General features: G+C 42.7%; 1 protein-coding gene across 2 annotated transcripts in view; it reads left to right on the top strand.

The window, feature by feature from the left end:
* LOC147117859 (LYR motif-containing protein 4-like) overlaps positions 1-25972 on the top strand; it is a 252117-nt gene that overhangs the window by 52338 nt on the left and 173807 nt on the right. The gene's annotated exons all lie outside the window — the stretch shown is intronic.

Below are 25972 nucleotides of genomic sequence, written 5' to 3'. Positions count from 1 at the left end.
GAATTGGGAGCACTAATTCAAACTAAATTGACAGTTGGACAAGGACTTTTAAGTTTAAATTAGTAAAAGACAAATTCAGGAAGTCCTTCACACAAGGAATGGTTAGCCAAGAAATAGACGTCAAGGTAGAATAGTGGAGTCAAAAGATTGGAGTCATTTAAGAAACCGTTAGATGTCATGACTGGGGCTATGATGTCTTTCAGTCTGGATGAGCTAAGATGGACCAAATGGCCTTCCTTATCGATATCTATCTTGAGCTTTTCTGCTTTTGAGAGCTTTGTAATTGCTTTCTTCTAGTAAATTGATCAGTTGAAATTTTAAGTATTATGAGCAGTTAAATTTGCTGATATCACAATGGCATGAGTATTTTTTATTATGGTTTGTAAATGACTTACAATCCTTTTTATGCTTCAGGGAATATTTAACAAAAACTGGTTAACTGAATATATGCAAGAAAAATTATGGAAGCATGCTTTAAAGCAACTGTGCTTGTGCAAATGTTGTGTGCACGCAGTTAAGGCAAAGACTTATTTGTGACTACCAGTCTGGCCAGGACCTCCCCTGATGTTGCGGGAGGCTAAACATTAAGTACACATGAACAATAGTGAAACTATATTGCTGTGGGCATACTGAGAGGTCATCCCTACATCGCCAGATGTAATCTGGTAAGACTTGCATGCCATTCATGGGAGCTGCTTAACTTTGTCACTGATAGCACTTTTCGTCAACGACATCTAGCAAAACTCTCACTGAGAAAGAGTTTTCAGTGCCTTTGACTGCACTGGGGCCAGGTACTTTGCATTGCAAAGTTGCTTCTGTAGTATAAAGGGGGCAGTCTATATCTTTGGGATAAGAAGACCAGGCAGATCAAAAAACAATTGACATAGAACTGTGGATGCCGACTAAGATGAGCGGGCCATACATGCGATCAGTTGGAGTGGTTGCCCAAAACAGAGTTCAATAACAAAAAGCAACAGAAGATCTATACTCCTGAAGGAGTATTAAGGTTGAATGACAATATATCTTCGAACTATGCAGACTGTTTTTTTTTTAAGTGATTCATCCCTTCCATTAGATGTTTATAAAACAGATACCAAAGCAATTGAACTAATCCAGGATCTAACTTAATGTTGTAGATCACATTGACAAAAGACTTTGAAATGGCTAACGCCAAATTGGGGGTATAGTTAACACTGAGGAAGACTGCGACAAAATATAAGACGACGTTAAGAAACTTGCAGAATGGGTGTGTAAATGGGAAATCAATTTCAATATAGGTAAGTGTGAGGTGATATATTTTGGTAGCAGGAATAAGGAGGCCACTTATTCCTTGGAAAATAAGAGTCTAAATGGGGTAGAGGCACAAAGGGATCTAGGAGTACAGATTCACAAATCATTAAAAGCAGCAATGCAGGTTAATAAGGCCTTAAAACATGCAAACAAAGCACTGGGGTTCTTTCTAGAGGAATAGAAGTCAAAAGCAGAGAAGTTATGTTAAACATATATAGAACCTTCATTGGATCACACTTAAGAGCATTGTGCACTGTTCTGGTCTCCATATTACAAAAAAATATAGACGCACTTAGAGAAAGTGCAACATAGATTTACAAGGATGATACCAGAACTGAGCGGGTACAACTATCAGGAAAGACTAAACAGACTGGACTCCTTTCTCTGGAAAAGAGAAAGCTGAGAGATGACCCGATAGAGGTCTTTAAAATGATAAAGGGGTCCATTAGGGTAGACGATGTTTCCACTTGTGGGGGCATCCAAAAACAGTGACCATAAATATAAGATAGTCACTAATAAATCCAATAAGGAATTCAGGAGAAACTTCTTCACCCAGAGAGTGGTTAGAATGTGGAACTCGCAACCACAGGGAGTAGTCGAGGCAAATAACATAGATGCATTTAAGGGGAAGCTAATAAGTACATAAAGGAGAAAGGAATAGAAGGATATATTGATGGAGATGAAGTACAGTGGGAGGAGGCTCGTGTGGAGCATAAACACTGGCACGACCGAATGGCATGTTTCTGTGCTGTAAATTCTATGTAATTCTGTCTTGTAATTCTCGCGTAATCACTTATTCTGTTGTTTATAGCCAATACTTTACCAGCTCAGTGTATCTGCTGTGTGTAAGGGAATGCTAGTACTTGATTGTAGGGCATGTTGTGATGGCTTGTACTTTGTTGACTCAACAAGAATTGCAATTTTCTTGAATGTTTATTGAGTTTGTTCGCCACACTATAATCATCAGAATAACTCTCCTTGTGTAGCACAGTCTATAATTTTCTTTATATGTCGATCAAAATTAAATGTTTCTGGTTATTGGCAGTACTGATCCATACTGAATATATGTGTAGATGTATGGTTTAGTTGTCAGGGTGGTTTGCCAATATAAAAGGCTTCTGAGATATTTGTAAAATCATACTGCAAATAAACCACAAACATTCAGTTCAGTGTTGTAAACATGTTCTTATATTAAACCCATAATGAATGATTCAGTAAAATTTCACCTCTCTCCTCCCCTAACAGGAATATGGTACAGCCAGTGAGTTGAAGCAGGCAGTGAAAACCAAGTAAATTAATTAGCTGAACATCTTATCACATTTGCAGCTAAGTCAGAATGAGACTACATTGTTTGATGTATTTTTGCTAGTCTGTTTTTGTCTTTAGAACATAACTTTTTCATACATATAATGGTTTCCTGATTTCAACCATGCTGCTGAGAACTAGTGAAAAGGAAGCCAAGCATTTCACCACAAGAGGAAAATTGGAGAATGAGTCACCCTGTCCTCTTGTACATTCGAGCAGCTCGTTACAGAGTAGCAATGCCAGAGGTCCATCTGGCCTCAGTCAGAATATAGTGAAGGGGAAATGGTGGGTTAGTATTTTTTTGGCATCTTGTATTTCAAGTGTTAGGGGAAAATTGTCCTTTTCATCAGTAACATTCGTACCTTGGTTTGAGCATTTCACACCATTTTTGGGGGAGCAAAGGAGTTTTTCTCAGATTTTCAAGGACTGCATTTTAAGCCCTTGGGTGTTGCTAATAAATTCAAAGGAGAGAATAGTGATGTTCCGAAAAGAGTACTGAGGGAATCTGTGATATTGGTTAGAATAAGGAAATCTGCCATCGATTACAGGGATGGCAATGTGTCTAATTTTATATTTACATTTAAAGTACAAAGCTACATTTAGATTTGATTAGAAACAAATACAACAACTTGCATTTATATAGCGCCCTTTAACGTAGTAAAAACTTCCCAAGACACTTCAATGGAGCGTTAACTGACAAATTTGACACCGAGCCACATAAAGAGATATTAGGACAGGTGATCAAAAGCTTGGTTAAAGTGATGGGTTTTAAGGAGTGGCGTGAAGGAGGAGAGAGGGGTTTAGGGAGGGACTTTGTAAAAATTCCAGCAAATAATTGGGAATATGGAGTGTGGGATAAACAACAATGTTCCAATATATTCATTTTGTTTTATTCATTCTCTGGTTAGGTGCATCGCTGGTAAGGCCAGCATTTATTGCCCATCCTTAGCTGCCCTTGAGAAGGTAGTGGTCCTTCTTTTTCTTGAACCACTGCAGCCGTTGTGGTTGAAGGTACGGTGATGATGTGCCAAATAACTGCCTGAATCCATGAGGTTAAAGCTTAAAACTAAAGGCTTTTATTAAGTAAGAACATGGCATCAAGTTAACACAGTCATCACCGACCCAGCCCTTGGTAGAACATTCCAGAAGAGGGGTGGGGCTAGGGAGGCACATTAGTGGTTACACCGGTGGAACATTCCAGATATTAACAAGTATAACAACAACAACAACAATACAAATGTCAGAACACAGAGTTATTTCATCACAGGTGATATGTTTCCAAGTCGGGTTGATGTGCGACTTGGAGGGAAACCAAGAGCTGATGGTGTTCCCATGCACCTGCTGCGAATAGTCTTGATCTATAGCTGTTGGTGTTACACATATCAAATGGTACAAACTTGCAGCACCAACTCCAGCCACTGTTGAACATCAGCATAGGGTTATACTGACCAACAAATTCAAAATGACACAAATGTTCATAAATTATTTTGTTGCCAAGTTAATCAGTAGATATGTGGTACAGTATTGTGTCGACATTTGGTCTGGACAAATTAGATCATTCCAATAACAGGAATGCACCAAAATGCATTTAACTTTCGAAACTGAAAATTCAGATTTCATTTTAGTTGAAGGGATGTACCCGCTGATGAAAGGTATGTGCGCTCAGTTTTCTTCTTGCTTCTAGATTCCACCACGATACTGTGCCATTGCGGCACTGAGAGAAATACGTGGTTTGGATCTGGGCAAAAATCCACAGCTTACATACTCTTTAGTAACCAGCTTTCATCACATTTCAATAAGCATCACTCTCTGCCCTAATATAAAGCCTTTTTGACAAAGGAATTGATTGAACATTGTACAGTAGCAGAATCGGTTGTTCAATAACTTAAGAAATTGTGGGTTTGTGAGAGAAGATTTTACATTCTTTTGCTGCTGTGCCAAACTAACAAAGGGAAAGCCTTCTTGCTGATAGTCCTGCTTCTAAATCAGCAGTACCTGTACTGAGAAAAGAGTAGGTCAGAGCCACATTTATTTATCTGAAAAGAACTATTCTCAGTGGGTTTTTTAATACATCAGTTGTTAATGTAAAATCTGGGCATTAATTAGGATATATATATATTTCATTTCCTTTTTCCATATTTAAAGATGAGAAATGTAATCATCGATTATAATTAGAAAAGATAAAAAGCTTCTTTCGTGGGATGTTACCCAAATACATTATTCTCTTTACTGGAATCTGTAACCTGAATCATGCCATTGGAGAGTTGAGCACAAGACAAAGCCTCTTGTGTGACATAACCTCGGTTGTAAATCCTTGTACAGGTCAATAACCTAGACAGAGTAATTACTCTGTTGCTGAAAACCCCCAACCAGAAGGGATCTACATTTTAATAGTGCAAGTTGGGTGTGAATATTGGACTGATGAGACGCAGATGAACATTGTGTTGCCCAAATTAAGACTGGGCTGGGTGATTGAGGGATGAGACCAAAGGTCAAGTCTGTTAGTCTTGCAATCTGTCATCACTTTGACAAGGCAGCACATGTGAAGCCTCTTACTAATGTTTGTTTGAATCTGAAACATTTGAGATATTTTTGAAGTGACCTAACACAACAGAAATAATGCAAATCAATTTGTTTATAAACATATACAATAGTAAAACGTACAAAATATGTGCAGTGTTGTAACAGAATGCTAGTCAAGATCTGTCATAACCTTCAAATATTTTAAGGGAAATCGAATTTTTAAAAGAAAATCTAAATTCTATTTTATGTTTTAAGAACTTGCTTTTCAATATAAAAAAATTATTGGAAAAGGTGCCAAAATATTACTGCGCATTAGTTGCAACATTGTAGATACCCATCTGTAGTCCTTTGTTACATAAAGTCACCTCATCATCTTCTAACGTGTGACATGTTCACCTTTTTATTACTTTTATTTTCATAATTACTCGTAATTTATTTTCTCCTCTTCTTCCACCCCCCTGGTGCTTGGCCTGATCCGGGGATACTGCCTTTATAATAACATCGTTATTCCCAGTTAAGTAGCCCTGTATAGCATGTGCCTGATAAAATGTTGATACTTTTGTGTATATTTACCAGTTGACATTCTTGCAAATGAACACAACCTAGATTTGTATAATGTATGTTTCAAGAGAAATGCACCAGTAGGCTTGAGATCGCAGAGACCATCTTTGATCGTGGCATAGATTAGGCAATTGGTGTTTGCTACTATTCAATAGTCTGATCCCCGAGTTGCAGGTTATTGAGGGTGATTATTGTATGTTGTTTCCATTATGTAACATCACCAAGTGTTGAGCCATTCTCTTTCATTCTTCTAAAAGATGGATAGGGGCCCCCTTCTTCTCTCTTCCCCACCAATAAAAACCTTCTTAGGATTGTATCAATGGAGATTAAATCATGTGAAACTTGTCCTTAGCTGATCTTACGACCTGCATCATTTTCTCAGTATTTGACAAATCTTGAGCCTCTTTCTATATGACTGGGATATGCTTTCTGGCTGGTCATAGTGTGCAATAGAGAAGTTTCTTCTGTGGGTACAGGAGGTAACTATGGTTATTTTTGAAGCATTCTCCCTTTGCATATGTAGGATAAATAGTAAACCTATTCACTGGCCTGAAAATGAAACTAACTGTGCAGCCTGCCCATTGATTTCCACAGACTTGCCAGTGGTGTAACGGAACTGGCCTATCAGTCCTTGGTTGGAATTTGAGGATATTTTTCAGACTGTTGGCTTTCTATTTTCAGCTGAGATATGATTGAATATAGTGTATGAGTACAGTTGTACACTTAACAGAAGTTCAATCTGTACCTTCAACAGGTACATAGTAAAGGTCCCAAGTATGGGTGAAAAGGTTTCATGGCTTAAGAAGGCTGACTTGCTCAAGTGTGTTTACATGGCCAACGAGGAAAGTGTGAATTCTAGTGGGTCTCCACTGCTACTGGCTATATTGAGGATGCTAAATTCATATTTGCTAGCACCACCATCTGAATCAGAATTGTTCATCAGTAGTTCATAGAATTACAGTAATATAAAAATGCCTTAAAGCTACTGATGCAGTTCTGACAACCCATTTTTCTAGAACTGCATTAGCTTCTGATAATGCTATTGACAATGGGAGACTTTGGCCCCGATCTTTACTGGGGTACTGTTGTAATGCATGGAACTACAGTAGTAATTTGCGCACAGCAAGGTCTCACAAACAACAATGACATAAATGGCCATAAATCTGTTTTGGTGATTTTGATTGAGGGATAAATATTGGTCAAGGCACCAGGAGAACTCCCCTGCTCTTCAAATAGTGCCACAGAATCTTTTGTATCCACCTGAGAAGGCAGGTGGGACTTCGGCTTTACGACGCATCCGAAAGACAACACCGCCGACAGTGCAGCGCTCCCTCAGTACTGCACAGAAGATTCAGCCTAGATTATGTGTTCATATCCTGGAGTTAGGCTTGATACACAACCTTCTGGCTCACCGAGAGGGTTACCATTGACTCAAGGGTGACATAGTAGATTCTAGTCTGGTTCAGTTGAAAGAGGAATATACTGTAGTACTTTTTGTATGTCGATTGAAAGTGTTTTATTAGATAGCATAAGAACATAATAAATAGGAGCAGGAGTAGGCCATTTGGCCCTTCGAGCCTGCTCCGCCATTCAACAAGATCATGGCTGATCTTCTACCTCAACTTCACTATCCCCATATCCCTTAGTTCCCCAAAATGTAATGACCTCTGTCTTGAATATACTCAACGACTGAGCCTCCACAGCCCTCTGGGGTAGAGAATTCCAAAGATTCACCACCCGCTGAATGAAGAAATTTCTCCTCATCTCAGTCCTAAATGGCCGACCCCTTATTCTGAGACTATAACTCTGTGTTCTAGATTCCCCAGCCAGGGCAAACATTTTCCCAGCATTAACCCTGTCAAGCCCCTTAAGAATTTTATATGTTTCAATTAGATCACCTCTCATTCTTCTAAACTCTAGGGAATATAGGCCGAGTCTTCTCAATCTCTCCTCATAGGGCAATCCCCTTATCCCAGGAACCAGTCTAGTTAACCTTTGTTGCACTCCCTCTAAGGCAAGTATGTCTTTCCTTAGATAAGGAGACCAAAACTAAACACAGTAACTCCAGGTTTGGCCTCACCAATGCCTTGTATAATTGTAGTAAGACTTCTTTACTCTTGTACTCTAATCCCTTGTAACAAAAGCTAACATACCATTTATGTTATGTCTCCCTCACCTCTTTTTCTGGTACATTGATGACTGTATCGGTGCCGTTTCCTGTTCTCGCCCTGAACTACACAATTTCATTCACTTTGCCTCCAATTTCCACCTTTCCCTCACCTTCACACGGTCCATCTCCGACTCTTCCCTTCCCTTCCTCGACTTTTCCATCTCCATCTCTGGGGATAGGTTATTGACCAACATTCACTACAAGCCCACTGACTCCCACAGCTACCTGGACTACACTTCCTCCCACCCCGCCTCCTGTAAGGACTCTACTCCACTCTCCGACGATGCCACCTTCCACACCAGTGCTTCCGACATGTCTTCCCTTTTCCTCAACCGAGGATTCCTCTCCACCGTGGTTGACATGGCCCTCGACCGTGTCCGTTCTATCTCCCGCACTTCTGCCCTCACCCCTGCCCCTCCCTCCCGGAACCACGATAGGGTTCTCCTTGTCCTCACCTTTCACCCCACCAACCTCCACATTCAACGGATCATTTTCCGCCACCTCCAACGTGATCCCACCACCAAACGCATCTTCCCCTCCCCTCCCCTTTCAGCATTCCGTACGGACCGCTCCCTCCGAGACACCCTAGTCCACTCCTCTATCACCCCCAGCACCCCTTCCCCTTCGCCCGACACCTTCCCGTGCAAGCGCAGGAGATGCAACACCTGCCCTTATACCTCCTCCCTTCCCACTGTCCAGGGCCCCAAACACCCCTTCCAGGTGAAACAGCGATTTACTTGTGTGGTGTATGTAACCTGTTCCACCTTAAGAGAACTACCTTAAGAGATGTACTACTTTCTCTTGGCTGCTGTATACTGTAATACCAGTGGTGACCACACCGGTATATAAGTGTTGTGCAAGGATCTGCTGGGCAGTTCAGCCCTGACCTTCGAATAGTAAAGACCTGTTAAAAGTTATTCTTGTTGTCTGTGTCCAGTGATTGATCCTAAACCTAACTGGAACATACAGACTCAACAGTGGCGACAAGTCCGATCTTACCCTGCGGCAAAATTACATCCAAGGCAGCTTCGTCCTCAAAACGGGCGTCGAGAAGAGGCATCCGCCCTCATCATCCTGCTGAGCACCATCGCACGGGAGGCATCGAGAACCCGGGTTAAAAAGAAAAAGAATTCTGACCACGAAGCCCTCCATCAGCGACAGGCAGTGTTCATCCCTTCTACCACGGTGGTGGGTAAGCCGATCAGCGACACGAGCAGAAAGTCGGCCGCGTTGACTGTGGAGTAGGGGAGGGAAAACGGAGGAATAAGGGCGGAGAGCTCGACCACGGTCGGTAGAAAGGGCCGGGCTGCAATCGAGGCCGAGAGGCGCAGCGACTGGGGCAGCTTAAGGCTCGAGAGCCGCGGAGAACTCAAACGCAGCCGGTGTACAGGACCGGGCTGCGAGCGGGGCTGCGAGGCAAAACAGCGTCGGGGAGTTGAGAAGCTTAAGGCACGAGAGCCGGGGAGAATTCAAACGCAGCCGGTGTAAAGGACCGGGCTGCAAGCGGGGCTGCAAGGCAAAGCAGCGTCGGGGAGTGAGAACCGCTGGGGAGGCGAGAACGGCAGCAGCAAGGCAATCGCCATTGCAGCCAGCGGGGGAAGAAGGCAAACGCGGGAATCCGCCATTGTAGTCGGCGGGGGAAGAAGACGAGCGCGTGAAAGACCGCCAAGCGCGGGAAGCCGCCATTTTAGTAGGCGGGGGAAGAAGACAAGCGCGGGAAGCCGCCATTTAAAAAAAATTAAAAAAATTTTTTTTAACTTGCAAGGATGCCTAAACATGGGAGCATTAATACCTTTGATAGTGATATCGAAGATTGGACCACGTATGTAGAACGCATGGAAGTTTATTGTAAAGCAAATAAGGTACCAGATGATGAGAAAGCATTAACCTTATTAAGCTCAATGGGGGCGAAGACATACGGGCTATTGAAGCACCTTCTATCACCAATTAAACCGGCGGATCAGACCTTCGCGAATATTGTTACTGTCCTGAAAAATCATTTAAACCCCACGTCACTATGATAGCGGAACGATTTAAATTTTACAGAAGAACGCAGTTGAAAGACGAAAGCAACGCTGAATTTTTAATTGAACTATGTAAGCTATCGAAGTACTGTCAGTTTGGGACAGGGCTAGCAGATGCGCTGAGAGATAAATTTGTGTGTGGATTGTTACAAGAAGGAACACAAAAGCGACTGCTTGAAGAGAATGATCTTACGCTTGATAAAGCTGTCACTATTGCAGCATCGCAAGAAGCCGCAGCAAGAGGCACTGCGGAAATGCAGCTACGGTCACCGGAACTCTGTACCAATCAAATGGTCTCGAGTACAGTAAAATGTTATCGTTGTGGAAAGACAACACATGATCAGAACCAGTGCTGGTTCAAAAATCAGGAATGCAGAAAATGTGGCAGGCTTGGTCACATAGCTAAAGTATGCCGGTCAGGAAAGAAGACCAGCAACAAAAAGTCACCGCAGGAAAAGTACAAAAAGGTACACAAGGTGACAGAGAACAGTTCGAACGAACAGAAGTCAGATTCAGATGCCAGCAGTAATGAACTGGGTAGTCTAAGAGTACACAATGTTGGTAAGGAAGCAGACCTCCAAACAATTTGGGTCACACTTCAGATAGCAGGAGTCCAAGTGAAGATGGAATTGGACACTAGATCGGCATTGACGGTCATGAATAAGAAAGATTACAAAAGGTTATTCCCACATATTCCCCTACGGGATACGGAGATTGTATTGAAAACATACACGGGGCAAAGAGTATACCCCATCGGGAAGATCGAGGTAAAGGTGGTCCACAAGGGCAAAGAAAGCCGAGGAATGGACTTATATGTGCTACCTGAGGGAGGTCCACCACTACTGGGACGGGAGTGGATTAGGAAAATAAATATGGACTGGCATTCCTTAAAAGCACTAACGGTAGATTCCGGTACAAAAGATGTCAAACCTAAACGATTGTCCAGAATATTGGACGATGCTAAAGAGGTGTTCCAACAAGGACTGGGAACACAGAGGAATTACGGCAAACATCAAGATTGAAGAACATGCAAACCCGAAATTTTTCAAAGCCAGACCGGTACCTTATGCAATACGACCTGCTGTGGAAGCTGAGCTGGAAGGGCTAGAACGTTCAGGAGTACTGTCTAAGGTAGACTGGAGTGAGTGGGCCACGCCCATTGTCCCAGTCATGAAGCGTTCATCGAGCAACAAGCCGGGGGAACCGGGGAAGGTTCGCATCTGTGGTGATTTCAAGATCACTGTTAATCTGGTGCTTCACACGGTGCAGTATCCGCTTCCACGGATTGAGGATGTCTTCGCTTCATTGTCTGGCGGGAAACACTTCACCAAGATAGACCTGGCGCAGGCGTACTTACAGATGGAAGTTGAGGAAGAGTCACGCCAGTATCTCACGATCAACACGCATAGAGGCTTGTACCGGTATAATAGACTGGTTTTTGGAGTGGCATCGGCTCCAGCAATTTGGCAGAGGGCCATGGAGCAGGTATTACAGGGAATTCCAGGTACACAATGTTACCTGGACGATATTCTGATTACAGGAGATGATGACGAGGAACACCTTGCAAACTTGGAACTGGTGCTCACCAGATTGAAAGAATATGGTCTTCGAGTTAATCGCCAGAAATGTGAATTCTTTCAGAAGCGGACCTCGTACTGTGGTCACGTCATTGACCAGGAGGGGCTTCATAAGTCTCCTGACAAGATTGAAGCTGTTGTGAAGGCTCCCGCTCCGGATAATGTATCCCAATTGAGGTCGTTTCTCGGGTTGATTAACTATTACCATAAGTTTCTGCCAAATTTATCCACGGTGCTGCACCCGCTGAACGCTCTTTTGCAGAAGGGAGTACCATGGAAGTGGAGCGAGGACTGTAAGGGGGCCTTTCGCGAAAGCAAGGCATTGATCACCTCAGAGGAAGTGTTGGCTCACTTCAACCCAATGCTGCCTATTCGTTTGGCTTGTATTGGGGCAGTACTCTCACACAAGTTGCCAAATGGCCAGGAGAGGCCAGTTGCGTTCGCATCCAGATCATTGACCTCCGCTGAGCGCAATTATGCTCAGATAGATAGGGAGGCTCTCAGCCTTGTGTGGGGAGTAAAGAAGTTTAATCATTACCTGCAGGGCCAAAAGTTTACGCTTCTGACAGACCACCAGCCGTTGGTATCCATTTTTAACCCTAAGAAGGGTGTTTCGGTGATGACAGCACAGAGACTCCAGAGATGGTCCCTTTTCCTAGGGGCACATCAATATCAGATAGAATTCAAAGGTACAAAGCAGCATGGTAATGCTGATGGGCTGTCGCGCCTGCCACTACCTACAGAGGAGGAGGCACCGACGGTTGACCCTGTTGAGTTATTTCACTCGACCATCATCGAATGTTTACCAGTCACCAATGCAAGTATTGAAAGAGAAACCAGGAACGACCCGACACTGTCCCAGGTCTACGAAGTGACAGTGAAGGGATGGCCAGCACATGGTGATCCACTGTTACCGGCATTCTCAGCAAGACGAGAACAGCTGTCCGTCTGTCAAGGAACATTGATGTATGAAACAAGGGTGATTATTCCTCCTAAGTTAAGAGAGAGAGTTCTAAAGGAACCGCATGAAGGTCATCTGGGGGGAGTCAAGATGAAAAGCCTTGCTAGGGCTTATGTGTGGTGGCCGGGTATCGACCAACAGATAGAGGAGCTGACGAAAAGCTGCTCAGGGTGCCAAAAAGTGCAAAATGCACCTCCGATTGCACCGCTGCATCCATGGGAATGGCCTTCAACCCCATGGCAACGTGTGCATATTGACTTTGCTGGTCCTTTCATGGACTCCATGTTTTTAATTGCGGTGGACGCACATTCTAAATGGCCAGAAGTGATTAAGATGACTACCACTACCTCGGAAAGGACGATCGCGGTGTTAAGAATGATATTTGCGAGAAATGGATTGCCAGAACAAATATGTTCAGACAACGGACCGCAGTTCGTGTCAGAAGAATTCCAGGGATTCATGAAGAAGAATGGGGTGAAACATTATACCTCTGCCCCATATCATCCGGCTACAAACGGGTTGGCCGAGAGATTTGTACAAACGTTTAAAAAAGCAATAAAGGCCATGAGCGAAGATCAGATTCCACTACAACACAAGGTGGACAAATTCCTACTGGCATATCGAAACGCCACTCATGCAGTGACAAACCAAAGACCTGCCATGATGTTCTACAACAGGAGGTTGCGGTCCAGGTTGGACTTGTTAAAACCAAATGTGCGGAGGGAAGTTGAAAACAAACAGTTCCAGCATATAAATAACAAGACCGCTCGGAGTTTCGAAATAGGACAACCAGTGTTAGCCCGGGACTATAAAAACGAGAAATGGCATTCTGGAACAATTCGGGCCAGACAAGGACCCCTGATGTACACGGTAGATATTGGTGAAAATGTAATACGGCGTCATGCTGACCAACTGGTAGAATCGAGAACAAGGGTCGAACCCATGGTTACGGCAGAGACAACCGTGAAAGAAGTTAGTGAACCTGAAGCATCTACCTCAGAAGTGAATGTACCTGATGATGATGTCCAATCCATAAGAGACCAACTAGATGAGTCACCCCAGCAACGAGAATCAGAGACCCCTGAAAGGCGTTATCCAACTCGAATCAGGAGGCCTCCTCAGAGACTGAATCTTTGAACTGTTTTGCATGAAGTTGTATATATATATGTTATTATGTTATTATATTATGTTAAATGGGGATATACACTGTTAAGCTAAAAAGGGAGGATTGTGTTGTGTGTAACCTGTTCCACCTTAAGAGAACTACCTTAAGAGATGTACTACTTTCTCTTGGCTGCTGTATACTGTAATACTGTAATACCGGTGGTGACCACACCGGTATATAAGTGTTGTGCAAGGATTTGCTGGGCAGTTCAGCCCTGACCTTCGAATAGTAAAGACCTGTTAAAAGTTATTCTTGTTGTCTGTGTCCAGTGATTGATCCTAAACCTAACTGGAACATACAGACTCAACAACTTGTACTTCTTGCAATCTAGTATACTGCATTCGCTGCTCACGATGTGGTCTCCTCTACATTGGGGAGACCAAACGCAGATTGGGTGACGGCTTTGCGGAACACCTCCGTTCAGTCCGTAAGGGTGACCCCGAGCTTCCGGTCGCCTGTCACTTTAATTCACCGCCCCATTCCCACTCAGACCTCACCGTACTCGGGCTCTTGCATTGTTCCACGGAAACCCAGCGTAAGCTCGAGGAACAGCACCTCATCTTCCGATTAGGCATTTTACAGCCTTCCGGACTTGATATCAAGTTCAACAATTTCAGATCATAACTTCGGCCCCTATTACATTTTTTATATATATTTTTTATCCACACCTTTGTTTTGTGCTCTTCCCCCTTCTTTTCTCTCCCACATGGCAGCTGTCTCCCATTCTGCCAGCGCATTTCACACCTAATCTAGAGCCGTCTTTTGTCTCCACTAGTCCTATCACCATCTCGTCTGGTTTTGAATACCTCTTAATGTCTCTTCACTTCTCTTTTGTTCTCTCATCCCCATTTCCCAGCCCCCAAACTGGCCTTTTAATCTGTTTCATTTCCTGTGTTTTTTCAGTTCTGACGAAGGGTTTCGACCTGAAACGTTGACTCTATTTCTCTCTCCACGGATGTTGCCTGGCCTGCTGAGTTTTTCCAGCATTTTCTGTTGTTATTTCTAACATACCATTTGCTTTCTTAATTGCTTGCTATACCTGCACGTTAACTTTCTGTGATTCATGTACAAGGACACCCAGGTCCCTCTGAATGCAAACATTTCCCAGTCTCTCACCATTCAAAAAATATTCTGATTTTTTGTCTTTCCTAGTGGATAACTTCATACTTTCCTCACATTGTATTCATTTGCCATGTTCTTGCCCACTCAGTCAACCTATTTATATCTTTGTGTCCTCCTCACAGATTACTTTCCCACCTAACTTTGTATCAACAGCAAACTTGGATACGTTGCACTCAGTCCCTTCATCTAAGTCATTAATATAGATTGTAAATAGCTGAGGCCCAAGCACTGATCCTTGCAGTACCCCACTAGTTACAGCCTGCCAAGCCAAAAAAGTCCTGTTTGTTCCTACTCTCTGTTTACTGTCCATTAACCAATCCTCAATCCATGCTAATATATTACCCCCAACACCATGAGCTCTTATTTTGTGCACGTCTCTGTAATGGCTATCAGATCATACCCATTTTTTTCTATTTCTCCCACACCAATCCTTGAGCCATGCATTCAACTCTCTGATCTTATTGACCCTATGCCAATTTGCTCGTGGCTCAGGTAGTAATCTAGAGATTATTACCTATGTGGTTCTGCTTTTTAATTTAGCCCCTAGCTGCTCATACTCCCTCAGAACCTCTTTCTCAGTCCTACCTATGTCGTTGGTACCTATGTGGACCACGACAACTGGATCCTTCCCCTCCCACCCCAAGTTCCTCTCCAGCCCCGAGGAAATGTCCTTAACCCTGGAACACAGCCTTTGGGACACATGCTCTCAGCTGCAGAGAACAGTATCTATCCCCCTAATTATACTGTCCCCTACCATTACCACATTCCTTTTTACTCCCCCAACTTGAATGGCCCCCTGTACTACGGTGCTGTAGTCAGTTTGCTCATCTTCCCTGCAGTCCCTGCTCTCGTCCACACAGGCTGCAAGGGCTGAGGCTCCTCCAATACTACCTTCTGGACCCCCATACCTGCCTCACTCATAGTCACACCCTCCTGTCCCTGACCACGGACCAAATCTGAAGTATTTAACCTAAGGGGTGTGACTGCCTCCTGGAACAAGGTGTCCAGGTAACTTTCTCCCTCCCTGATGTATCGCAGTGTCCAAAGCTCGGACTCCAGCTCATCAACTCTGAGCCGAAGTTCCTCAAGCTGCAGACACTTACTGCAGATGTGGTCGCTATGGATCACACTGGGGCCCACCAGCTCCCACATACTACAGCTGGAACACATCACCTGCCCTGCCATCTCTATGGTATTTATTTAACCAATTAGGTTTTCAAGTTTTGAAATACTCAATTGTCTATTAATAGTTTTTAATCTAGGTAATAACCTTGTTTAATTTATTAAATTTAGTTATATGCTTTAGGTCTTTACTGTAACTTAGCCCACAGTCCTAATTTAACCCTAGTTGTTTATATTTTTTTTATGTATCAAGCAGCAACTCTTGCCCCCAACTCACTGAATTCCCTCACTCGCTATATTCCCGAGTTTACTACTCTGTAGAAGCAGTATTCCATAGAAATTCTGACTCTCTTTCAGACCCTTTTCTTCCCCTCCCCCCTCCACCCCTTGAAAAAGACCGAAACCTCAACCAGCATGTACAAAAAGTCAATAGAATTAAGTGCACTGGTGAAAAAAAGTGTGCTACCAACAGATAACCATGTTCATTACTAAAACTGAATTTTGCGCAAACCTGAATTGTTTGTCAAAAGTTGTCCAATGAATATGTTTCCAAACGTTATCAACTACAAATACAATTCTTTGTGTGGGTGGACTGAGGTACAGTAAACCTTTATAAATCACTGGTTAGGCCTCAGCTACAGTATTGTGTCCACACTTTGGGAAGGAATTCAAGGCCTTGGAGAGGGTACAGTGGAGATTTACCAGAATGGTACCGGAGATGAAGGACTTCAGTTATGTGGAGCGACTAGAGAGGCTGGGATTGCTCTCCTTAGAGCAGAGAGGTTAAGGGGAGATTTCATTGAGGTGTTCAAAATTATGAGGGATTTTGATAGAGTAGATAGGAAGAAACTATTTCCATTGGCAGGAGGGTCGGTAACCAGAGGTCACAGATTTAAAATAATTGGTAAAAAAAAACAGTGAGGAGATGAAGATAATATTTTTTATGCAGTGATTTATGATGATCTGGAACACATTGCTTGGAAGGGTGGTGGAAACGGATTCAATCGTAACTTTCAAAAGAGAATGGATATATACTTGGAATAGGGGAAATTTGCAGGGCTATGGGGAAAGAGCAGGGGAGTCAAACTAATTGGATAGCTCTTCAAAATGCCGACACAAGCACGAAGGGCCGAATGGCCTCCTTCTGTGCTGTATGATTCTGTGATTTCATTTTAAATTCACTTTTAACTAATCTGCGTAGGTATTCAGTCGTAAAATGTTAAAGAAATATTTGCTTCATGGTTCAAAAAGGATTGTACTATAATTGCACAATAACAATTTTTATTCCTATGATAGTAATGTAAGTCCTGGTACTTGAACAGCATGTTGTTGGCACCAGACTGCTACAGGTAGCTTTGAATATCCCAGAATGATGGAAATCGTGCCTGTGCAGATGATTTTTGTTTATGTGGACAGATAACATATGTCTCGTATTTGCTCTGGCTTCCGAAACCGTGCGCTCATGAATATCTTTATCCTTCTAATTTTGTTTTTATTAGCTTAAATTACGGTGCCTTGCAGATGACCATTTTGAAGCAAACATCTGCACTGTGATTCTATTTTTTTCATTGCACATGAAGAGACTCGGATTTGCAAAGAAAATTTTCCCCTTTCCGTGTCCTTTATTATGAGCCTCCATATTTTATAGCATTATTAAATAATTGCTTATACTACATCAGTAGCACAGTGTCACTTCCTTATCAGCAGAATGTTTGCATTATGAAGTAATTGGTGATGAATGCTGTCTAAATTAAAGGCTATTGTGTTAAACGAACATACGAATTAGGAGCAGGAGTAGGCCACTCGGCCCCTCGAGCCTACCCCACCATTCAATAAGATCATGGCTGATCTGATTACTCCACATTCCCGCCTACCCCCGATAACCTTTCACCCCCTTGCTTATCAAGAATCTATCTACCTCTGCCTTAAAAATATTCAAAGACTCTGCTTCTACCGCCCTCTGAGGAAGAGAGTTCCAAAGACTCACGGCCCTCGGTGAGAAAAAATTTCTCCTCATCTCTGCCTTAAATGAGCGACCCCTTATTTTTAAACAGTGACTCCTAGTTCTAGATTCTCCCACGAAGAAACATCCTCTCCACATCCACCCTGTCAAGACCCCTCAGGATCTTATATATGTTTCAATCAAGTCACCTCTTACTCTTCTAAACTCCAGTGGATACAAGCCTAGCCTGTCCAACTTTCCTCATAAGACAACCCGCCCATTCCAGGTATTAGTCTAGTAAACCTTCTCTGAACTGCTTCCAACGCATTTACATCCTTCCTTAAATAAGGAGACCAATACTGCACACAGTACTCCAGATGTGGTCTCACCAATGCCCTGTATAACTGATGCATAACCTCCCTACTTTTGTATTCAATTCCCCTCGCAATAAATGATAACATTCTATTAGCTTTCCTAATTACTTGCTGTACCTGCATACTAACCTTTTGCGATTCATGTGCTAGGACACCCAGATCCCTCTGCAACTCAGAGCTCTGCAATCTCTCACCATTTAGATAATATGCTTCTTTATTTTCTTCCTGCCAAAATGGACAATTTCACATTTTCCCACATTATACTCCATTTGCCAGATCTTTGCCCACTCACTTAACCTATCGATATCTCTTTGTAGCCTTCTTATGTCCTCTTCACAATTTACTTTCCTACCTATCTTTGTGCCATCAGCAAATTTAGCAACCATACCTTCAGTCCCTTCATCCAAGTCATTTATATAAATTGTAAAAAGTTGAGGCCCCAGCACTGATCCCTGTGGCAGACCACTTGTTAAATCTTGCCAATCAGAAAATGACCCATTAATGCCTACTCTCTAGGCTGGATTTTATCAATGGGGACGCATTGGGGGCGGGACTGCTGGTTGACGGGTTTTAGTCCCGCCCCCAACGACATCCGGCCAACCCACGCTATTTTCCCTTGATTGACCTTGTTAAGCCCGCTCTGCGGCTTAGCTGGCCAATTATGGGGAAAGCCGGCGACAGAGGACATCAGCGTATGACGTTTCATCTGTCAAAATTTTTTGACAGATGAATTGTCAGCGTTTGACAGCTTAGAGAAGCTGTCAAACACTGACAATCTCTGTTCTGTGGTGAGCCCTTGTACTGAAGACTCACTAAAACCTCTTTCCTCAGCAGAAATCAGATGGCTGCTGCATCTGAGAATGCAGCAGCCATTCTGTCATCTCTGCCATTGAGATGAGGCACCTCCGGACCCCCAAGGGTTGAAGCCTGCAGGAAGAAGCAAAGGTAAGTAAACCTTTTCTAACACTTTACACTCACCTCTCATACTTACCTGTCCACACTTGCACCCATCACTCACCTCCACAGTGGACTTTTTGATCCCCCTCACCCCTGCAGACCTGCTGCTCGTCTCGCTGACCCTGGCGAGGTTCGCAGCTGTCGGGAAGCCCGCACTTGCTGGGGCAAATTGGGGATAACAGGCAATTAATTGGCTGTAATCCCCTTCCCGCCTCGAGGAGACGGGTCCCTGCGCGAATCGGGGACCCGCCTCCCGGGAAGATGGCACGGAGGCGGGTTGGGAGTGGGTTCGGTACCCGCTCTCAGTTTCTGCCATTTTCCCGGCAGTCCCGCCTCCCCAGGGCTGGCAAAATACCCCCCAAGGTTTCCTGTTAGCTAGCTAATCTTCTGTCCATGCCAATATGTTACCCCCTACACCATGAGCTTTTATTTTCCGCAATAACCTTTGATGTGGCACCTTATCAAATGCCTTCTGGAAATCTAAGCACAGTACATCCACCAGTTCCCCTTTATTCACAGCATGTGTTACTTCCACAAAGAACTCCAGTAAATTGGTTAAACATGATTTCCCTTTCACAAAACCATGTTGACTCTGCCTGATTACCTTTGAACTTTTCTAAATGCCCTGCTATAACATCTTTAATAATAGCTTCTAACATCTTTCCTGTGACAGATGTTAAGCTAACTGGCCTGTAGTTTCCTGCTTTCTGTCTCCCTCCCTTTTTGAATAAAGGAGTTACATTCGCTATTTTCCAATCTAATGGAACCTTCCCCGAATCTAGGGAATTTTGGAAAATTAAAACCAACGCATCAACTATCTCACTAGCCACTTCTTTTTAAGACCTTAGGATGAAGTCCATCAGGACCCAGGGACTTGTCAGCCCGCAGCTCCAACAATTTGCTCAGTACCACTTCCCTGGTGATTATAATTTTCTTGAGTTCCTCCCTCCCTTCCATTTCCTGATTTACAGCTATTTCTGGGTTGTTACTTGTATCCTCTATAGTGAAGACCGATGCAAAATACCTGTTCAATTCAACTGCCATCTCCTTATTTTCCATTATTAATTCCCCAGACTCACTTTTTATAGGACCAACGCTCACTTTGTTAACTCTTTTCTTTTTTAAATATCTATAGAAACTCTTACTATCTGTTTTTATATTTCTAGCTAGTTTTCTCTCGTGCTATAATTTTTCTCTCCTTATTAATCTTTTAGTCATTCTTTGCTGTTTTTTATATTCTGTCCAACCTTCTGACCTGCCACCCATCTTTGCGCAATTATATGCTTTTTCTTTAAGTTTGATACTATCTTTAACTTTTTTAGTTAACCATGGATGGTGGGTCCTCCCCTTGGAATTTTATTTTCTCGTTGGAATGTATATATTTTGTGTATTCTGAAATATCCCCTTAAATGTCTACCACTGCAACTCTGTTGACCTACCCCTTAACCTAATTTGCCAGTTCACTTTAGCTAGCTCTGCTTTCATGCCCTCATAATTGCCCTTATTTAAGTTTAAATACTAGTCTCGGACCCACTCTTCTCTCCCTCAAACTGAATGTAAAATTCAATCATATTATGATCGCTGCTACCTAGGGGCGCCTTCACCTATGAGGCCATTAATTAATCCTATCTCATTGCACAATACCAGGTCAAGTCTAGCCTGCTCTCTGGTTGGCTCCAGAACGTGCTGTTCTAAGAAACTATCCCGAAAACATTCTATGAACTCCTTATCTAGGCTACCTTTGCCCATCTTATTTTTCCAATCTCTATGTAGATTAAAATCCCCCATGATTATTGCCGTACCTTTCTGACAAGCTCCCATTATTTCTTCCTTTATACTTCATCCTACCGTGTGGTTACTGTTAGGGGGCCTGTACACCACTCCCACAAGTGACTTCTTGCCTTTATCATTTCTCATCTCTACCCAAACCGCTTCTACATCCTGGTTTCCTGAACTTAGGTCATCCCTCTCTATTGTGCTCATACCATCATTAATTAACAGAGCCGCCCCTCCACCTTTTCCCACCTTCCTGTCCTTCCTAAATGTCATGTACCCTTCAATATTCAGGTCCCAATCTATGTCATCCTGCAGCCATATTTCTGTAATGGCTATCAGATCGTATTTATTTATTTCTGCTATAGTTCATCTGTTTTGTTTCGAATGCTATGTGCATTCAGATGCAGAGCCTTTAGTTTTGCCCTTTTATTATTTTTGTAACCTCTAGTCTTAACTGTTGATTTACTCTTAGATTTGCCCTTCCTGTCATGGTCTGTTTATCATTTCCCATATTAATACCTTTCTCTCTTGCCTTGTCTCTACTCTTTGATTTACCACATCTTCTCAAATTTGATCCCTTGCCCCCACTATTTAGTTTAAAGCCCTCTCTACTGCCCTAGTTATACGACTCACCAGAACACTGGACCCAGCACGGTTCAGGTGAAGACCGTCCCAACGATACAGATCCCACTTTCCCCAGTACTGGTGCCAGTGCCCCAGGAATCGAAGCCCATTTCTCCCACACCAGTCTTTGAGCCACGCATTCATCTCTCTAATTTTATTTACCCTATGCCAATTTGCTCATGGCTCAGGTAATTATTACCCTTGAGGTTCTGCTTTTTAATTTAGCCCCTAGCTACTCATACTCTCTCAGCAGAATCTCTTTCCTAGTTCTACCTATGTCGTTGGTACCAACGTGGACCACGACCACTGGCTCCTCCCCCTCCCACTGCAAGTTCCTCTCCAGCCCAGAGCAGATGGGCCTGTGGGTCATTGGTTGTCTGTTCATTTGTCCAAACTAACTTTGATTGTAGAGTGAAAGATTATATTCACGCATTAACAAAACGCTAAGTTTGTCATTACAAAAGAATATGATTCCATGAAGAAGACAACTTGTCCAACCTTGAGTTCAAAGAACTCAAACCCAGTTTCTATTTACCACTTCAGGAGTTGCATATAAAACTTCATAAAACTTAAGACTTTAAATGTGTTCTTCATGGTACTGGCAGCAGTAATGCAACAATTACTTATATTTGTGTAGTGTCCCTTATGTTGGAAAATGGCTCGAGATGTTTAACAATGTTACTGGGCTAATAATCCAGAAAATGTAACTTCAAATCCCACCATGGCAGTTTTAGAATTTGAATTCAGTTTAAAAAAATCTGCAAATAAATAAAGCTGCTATCAGTAAAAGTGACCATGAAGCAGTTGTAAATTGTTGTAAAAACCCAACAGTAGTGCCCTTTGGGGAAGGAAACCTGCCGTCCTTACCTGGTCTACCTTATATGTGACTCCAGTCCCACACCAACATGGGTGAATCTTAACTGACCGCTGAAGTGGCCTTGAAAGCCACTCAGTTGTATCAAACCACTAAAAACCCTGGAACTTCCTACCAAACAACATTGTGGGAGTACCTTCACTTGGACTGCAGTGGTTCAAGAAGAAAGCCCACCACCTTCTCAGGGCAACTAGGGATAGGCAATAAAGACCAGCATTTCCAGTAATGCCAACGTCCTGAGTATGAATAACAAAAAAAAGGACACTGAGCCGGAAGAGGAGGATGAAGCAGTTGGAGGTCTGAAAGCGCAGTTGAAGAAATGGGTTTATGTGAGGCTTTTAAAAGAAATTAAAGAAATGGTGGCATGCAGTGATTTAGTGAGAGTTCGAGTGCCTGGGAGTAGTGACAGAAAAATAGATTATTGATGGTAGAGTGAGGAATAAACAGTAAACCAGAATCAGAGTAGAGGTTACATGCCTGGACATTAAATTAGAGAAAATTACACAGATAGCAAGGCACAAGGTCGTGGAGGCATTTGGAAAGGGGACAATTGCCTTGAAATCAGTATGCTGCAGAACAGGAAGGCAGTGGAGATTGCAACTAATGGGTGTGTGCAACTCACTACAGTTTGTGAAGTTGAGGAGGTCAGTGGAGAAGGCAATGAAGAAGTCAATCCTCAGCATGCTGAAAACATGGATTAGGGTTTCAGTAGAAGAGGGAGAAAGATAAGGATATGATATTTCTGAAGTGGAAAAAGGCAGAAAGGAAGAATGCCAGAGATGGGAACTGAAAAGGATGGCTTTGATTTTGCCAACTTTGAGCTGGAGGAAATTACTACTCATGCAGTCCTTGATGTTGGCGGGACATTCAGATGTGACTACTTTGGAGTTAGTGGTGGAATTGGAGAGTGGAGTTAATTGTCATCAGCGTACACGTAAAAGCTGATGCCCTGGTTGCAGATAATGTCGCCAAGAAGTCGTGTGTAATATTAAGTAGCAGGGGGCTTAGGATGGAGCCCAAGGGCAGACCTCATGTGCCTAACCAGGCATGGGAGGAGCAACTGAGGAAATTAAGTGGCTGCATTGAGATTGGAGCCAGGATGGCAGGGTACTATGTACTGTAGTTGAAACAGGAACAAAAGGCAGTGCAGAAGAATTGAAGGACTCTGGTATCCAATTAGTAAGTTGACTCTGTTACAACTTTCCATTTACATGCATGTCATCTTGGACCCAATTTGACCCCAAAGAGAACCAATTACCTCCCCTCCTCTGGTGCGCCAGTTGGTCATTTGACAAAAGACAAATGCAGGTTTGAGCACTCGCTAGGGATAGCACATAACAGGAGCTCCTTAAGTGTAACATGATGAGCAGGACAACTTGCCATTAGATATGTAAGTGCATTACCATTATCCTCCTGACCACAGCATGGGCATGCACCATACTCCATTGAACAATGGTTCCAACTATTGGGGGTGTAAAACTTGAACAGCAGCCCCTCATCTACCTGTAACCCAATCATGATAGGCACTAAACCTTGAGTATAAACATGCCATGCTCAGCCTCTGGGCAGTGCCTTCCAGCAGCTAATGTTCCAAACCTCAGAGTGTCCTCATCAGCTGTGCAACAGGAGAAGTAACGAATAAGCAACAGAAGAAAATAAGAGAACAGCCAAAGAGGTAGCAAAGAGAACTGAAGTGGAAGGAACCCCGTCAGAAAAGTGAAGAAACATGTAGAAACAATAAGCCTACTATTTAATTACTTCAATAATTTCTATGGTCAATTCTAAATCATGGTCTATCAAACAGTTGCTGTATTTTTGAAAAGCTGCAAATTAAAATACAGTAACAGAAATGCACACTGTCAAGTGTTCTGGTACGTGTATCGGTGATTTTAGTAATCACTGTTAACTAAAAATACTAAAAGGCAGTGTATCATTAAACTTCCTGAATTCAAAGTTAAACCTGATATTTCCTGCCTCCCTCTTCCAAGATGAAAGCCAAAATTAAGATTAAATGTATTAAAATCCAGAAACGGCAATGTTGGTATACTGCAGTCCTTGGGTGATGCACACTCTTCCCCTATTTAGCACTAGGTATACTTTTTACAGAGGAACAATGTTCATTGGGAGAGGAGACACTGAGCTTGTTACTAATGACGCACATCAACTCCTTGTTAGCATTAGATTTTGTGAAGACTTATATATATTATTTACTTGATGTATTTCATTTTTCCTTCAAAAAGTATTCTGATTAAATGTGAAGTTTTCTCATTATGAACATTATTTTTGACCTGAAAAATCCATATTTGCTCACAGCTGGGTTTTTTTTTAACCCTATTAGGAAAAAATGTTAATTTTTTAAAATAACCATATTGTGTACTGCAAGTATGCTGTGTTTCATGAGTAGAAAAAAGTCTTTGGATTGATTTTATATTTTCTAATTGGTAAATTCAGTTGGTTTTGTTTTATAAAAGTAAAGCACTGGTCTGTTTAGTTCCCTTGACTACAAAATGTCAATGTAACTTGCTACCACGTAAAGACCTGGTATTATCATCATGCAGTGGCGTGATGCTGCATACATTATGGTCCAATGTCACAGGTCAGTGTTACCCTGTCACCTATCTTACTCAAGGGACACAAACGTTGCCAGCTACTTATATATAATAAAAATGAAAGAAGTTTGACAGTGACGCACAGCAGCAATAGAAGCTTGCAACTTTGGTGACGTTGAAAATCATTTTAGTTTTAGTGTTGCGGTTTATGCTATCAGAATCTCTCCGTTCAGTTACTGCTTTTTATCTTGCCGAGAGATGTACATTTATACTTAAATACTATTAGTACCTCTCTAATCATATGATGAGAGTCACTCAAACTTGCAGCAATGGCGTTACAGGAAACTTTCTGGTATCCGGCACGAACGGGACCGACGTGGTGCCGGTTCATCAACAATTCCGGATAACCGAACGCTATAGTAAAAGATACGAGCTCAGAGCTCCGTATAAAGCAACAAACCCTGTTGCAGCTTCAAAACAATCGGCACAAGTTGCAAGCATCTCTGTAGCTTAGCAACAGCTTCAGCTACACCCTTGCACAGCAACAAATCAATTAAAAAAAGTAACTAAAAGTAAAAAAAGTTACCTGAACCGACTCCTGAATTTTGCCGGTGGATAGAGCGTTCTGGTTATTTAGGGGCCAGTTAACCGAAAGTTTCTTGTCCAATCATTTAATCTTTCAGCATGGAAGTCGTATTTAATGAAACATAGTGCACTGGTCATTGGTGCCTTACAATGCTGCTGACCGTCAAAACATAGCAACATAGAAGATAGGAGCAGGAGTAGGTCATTCGGCCCCTCGAGCCTGCTGCGCCATTTAATGAGATCATAGCTGATCATCCAAATTCAGTACCCTGTCCCTGCTTTCTCCCCATATCCCTTGATCCCTTTAGCCTTAAGAAATATATCTAACTCCTCCTTGAATATATTTAATGAATTGGCCTCAACTGCCTTCTGTGGTGGAGAATTCCACAGGTACACCACTCTCTGGGTGAAGAAATTCCTCCTCATCTCTGTGCTAAATGGCTTACCCCATATCCTGAGACTGTGACCCCT

Source organism: Somniosus microcephalus, chromosome 5 (assembly GCF_052327205.1).
Source record: "Somniosus microcephalus isolate GS21.2 chromosome 5, FLI_Smic_1.0, whole genome shotgun sequence".
NCBI classification, from domain to species: domain Eukaryota; kingdom Metazoa; phylum Chordata; class Chondrichthyes; order Squaliformes; family Somniosidae; genus Somniosus; species Somniosus microcephalus.
This window is presented reverse-complemented; position numbering and strand designations above follow the sequence as displayed.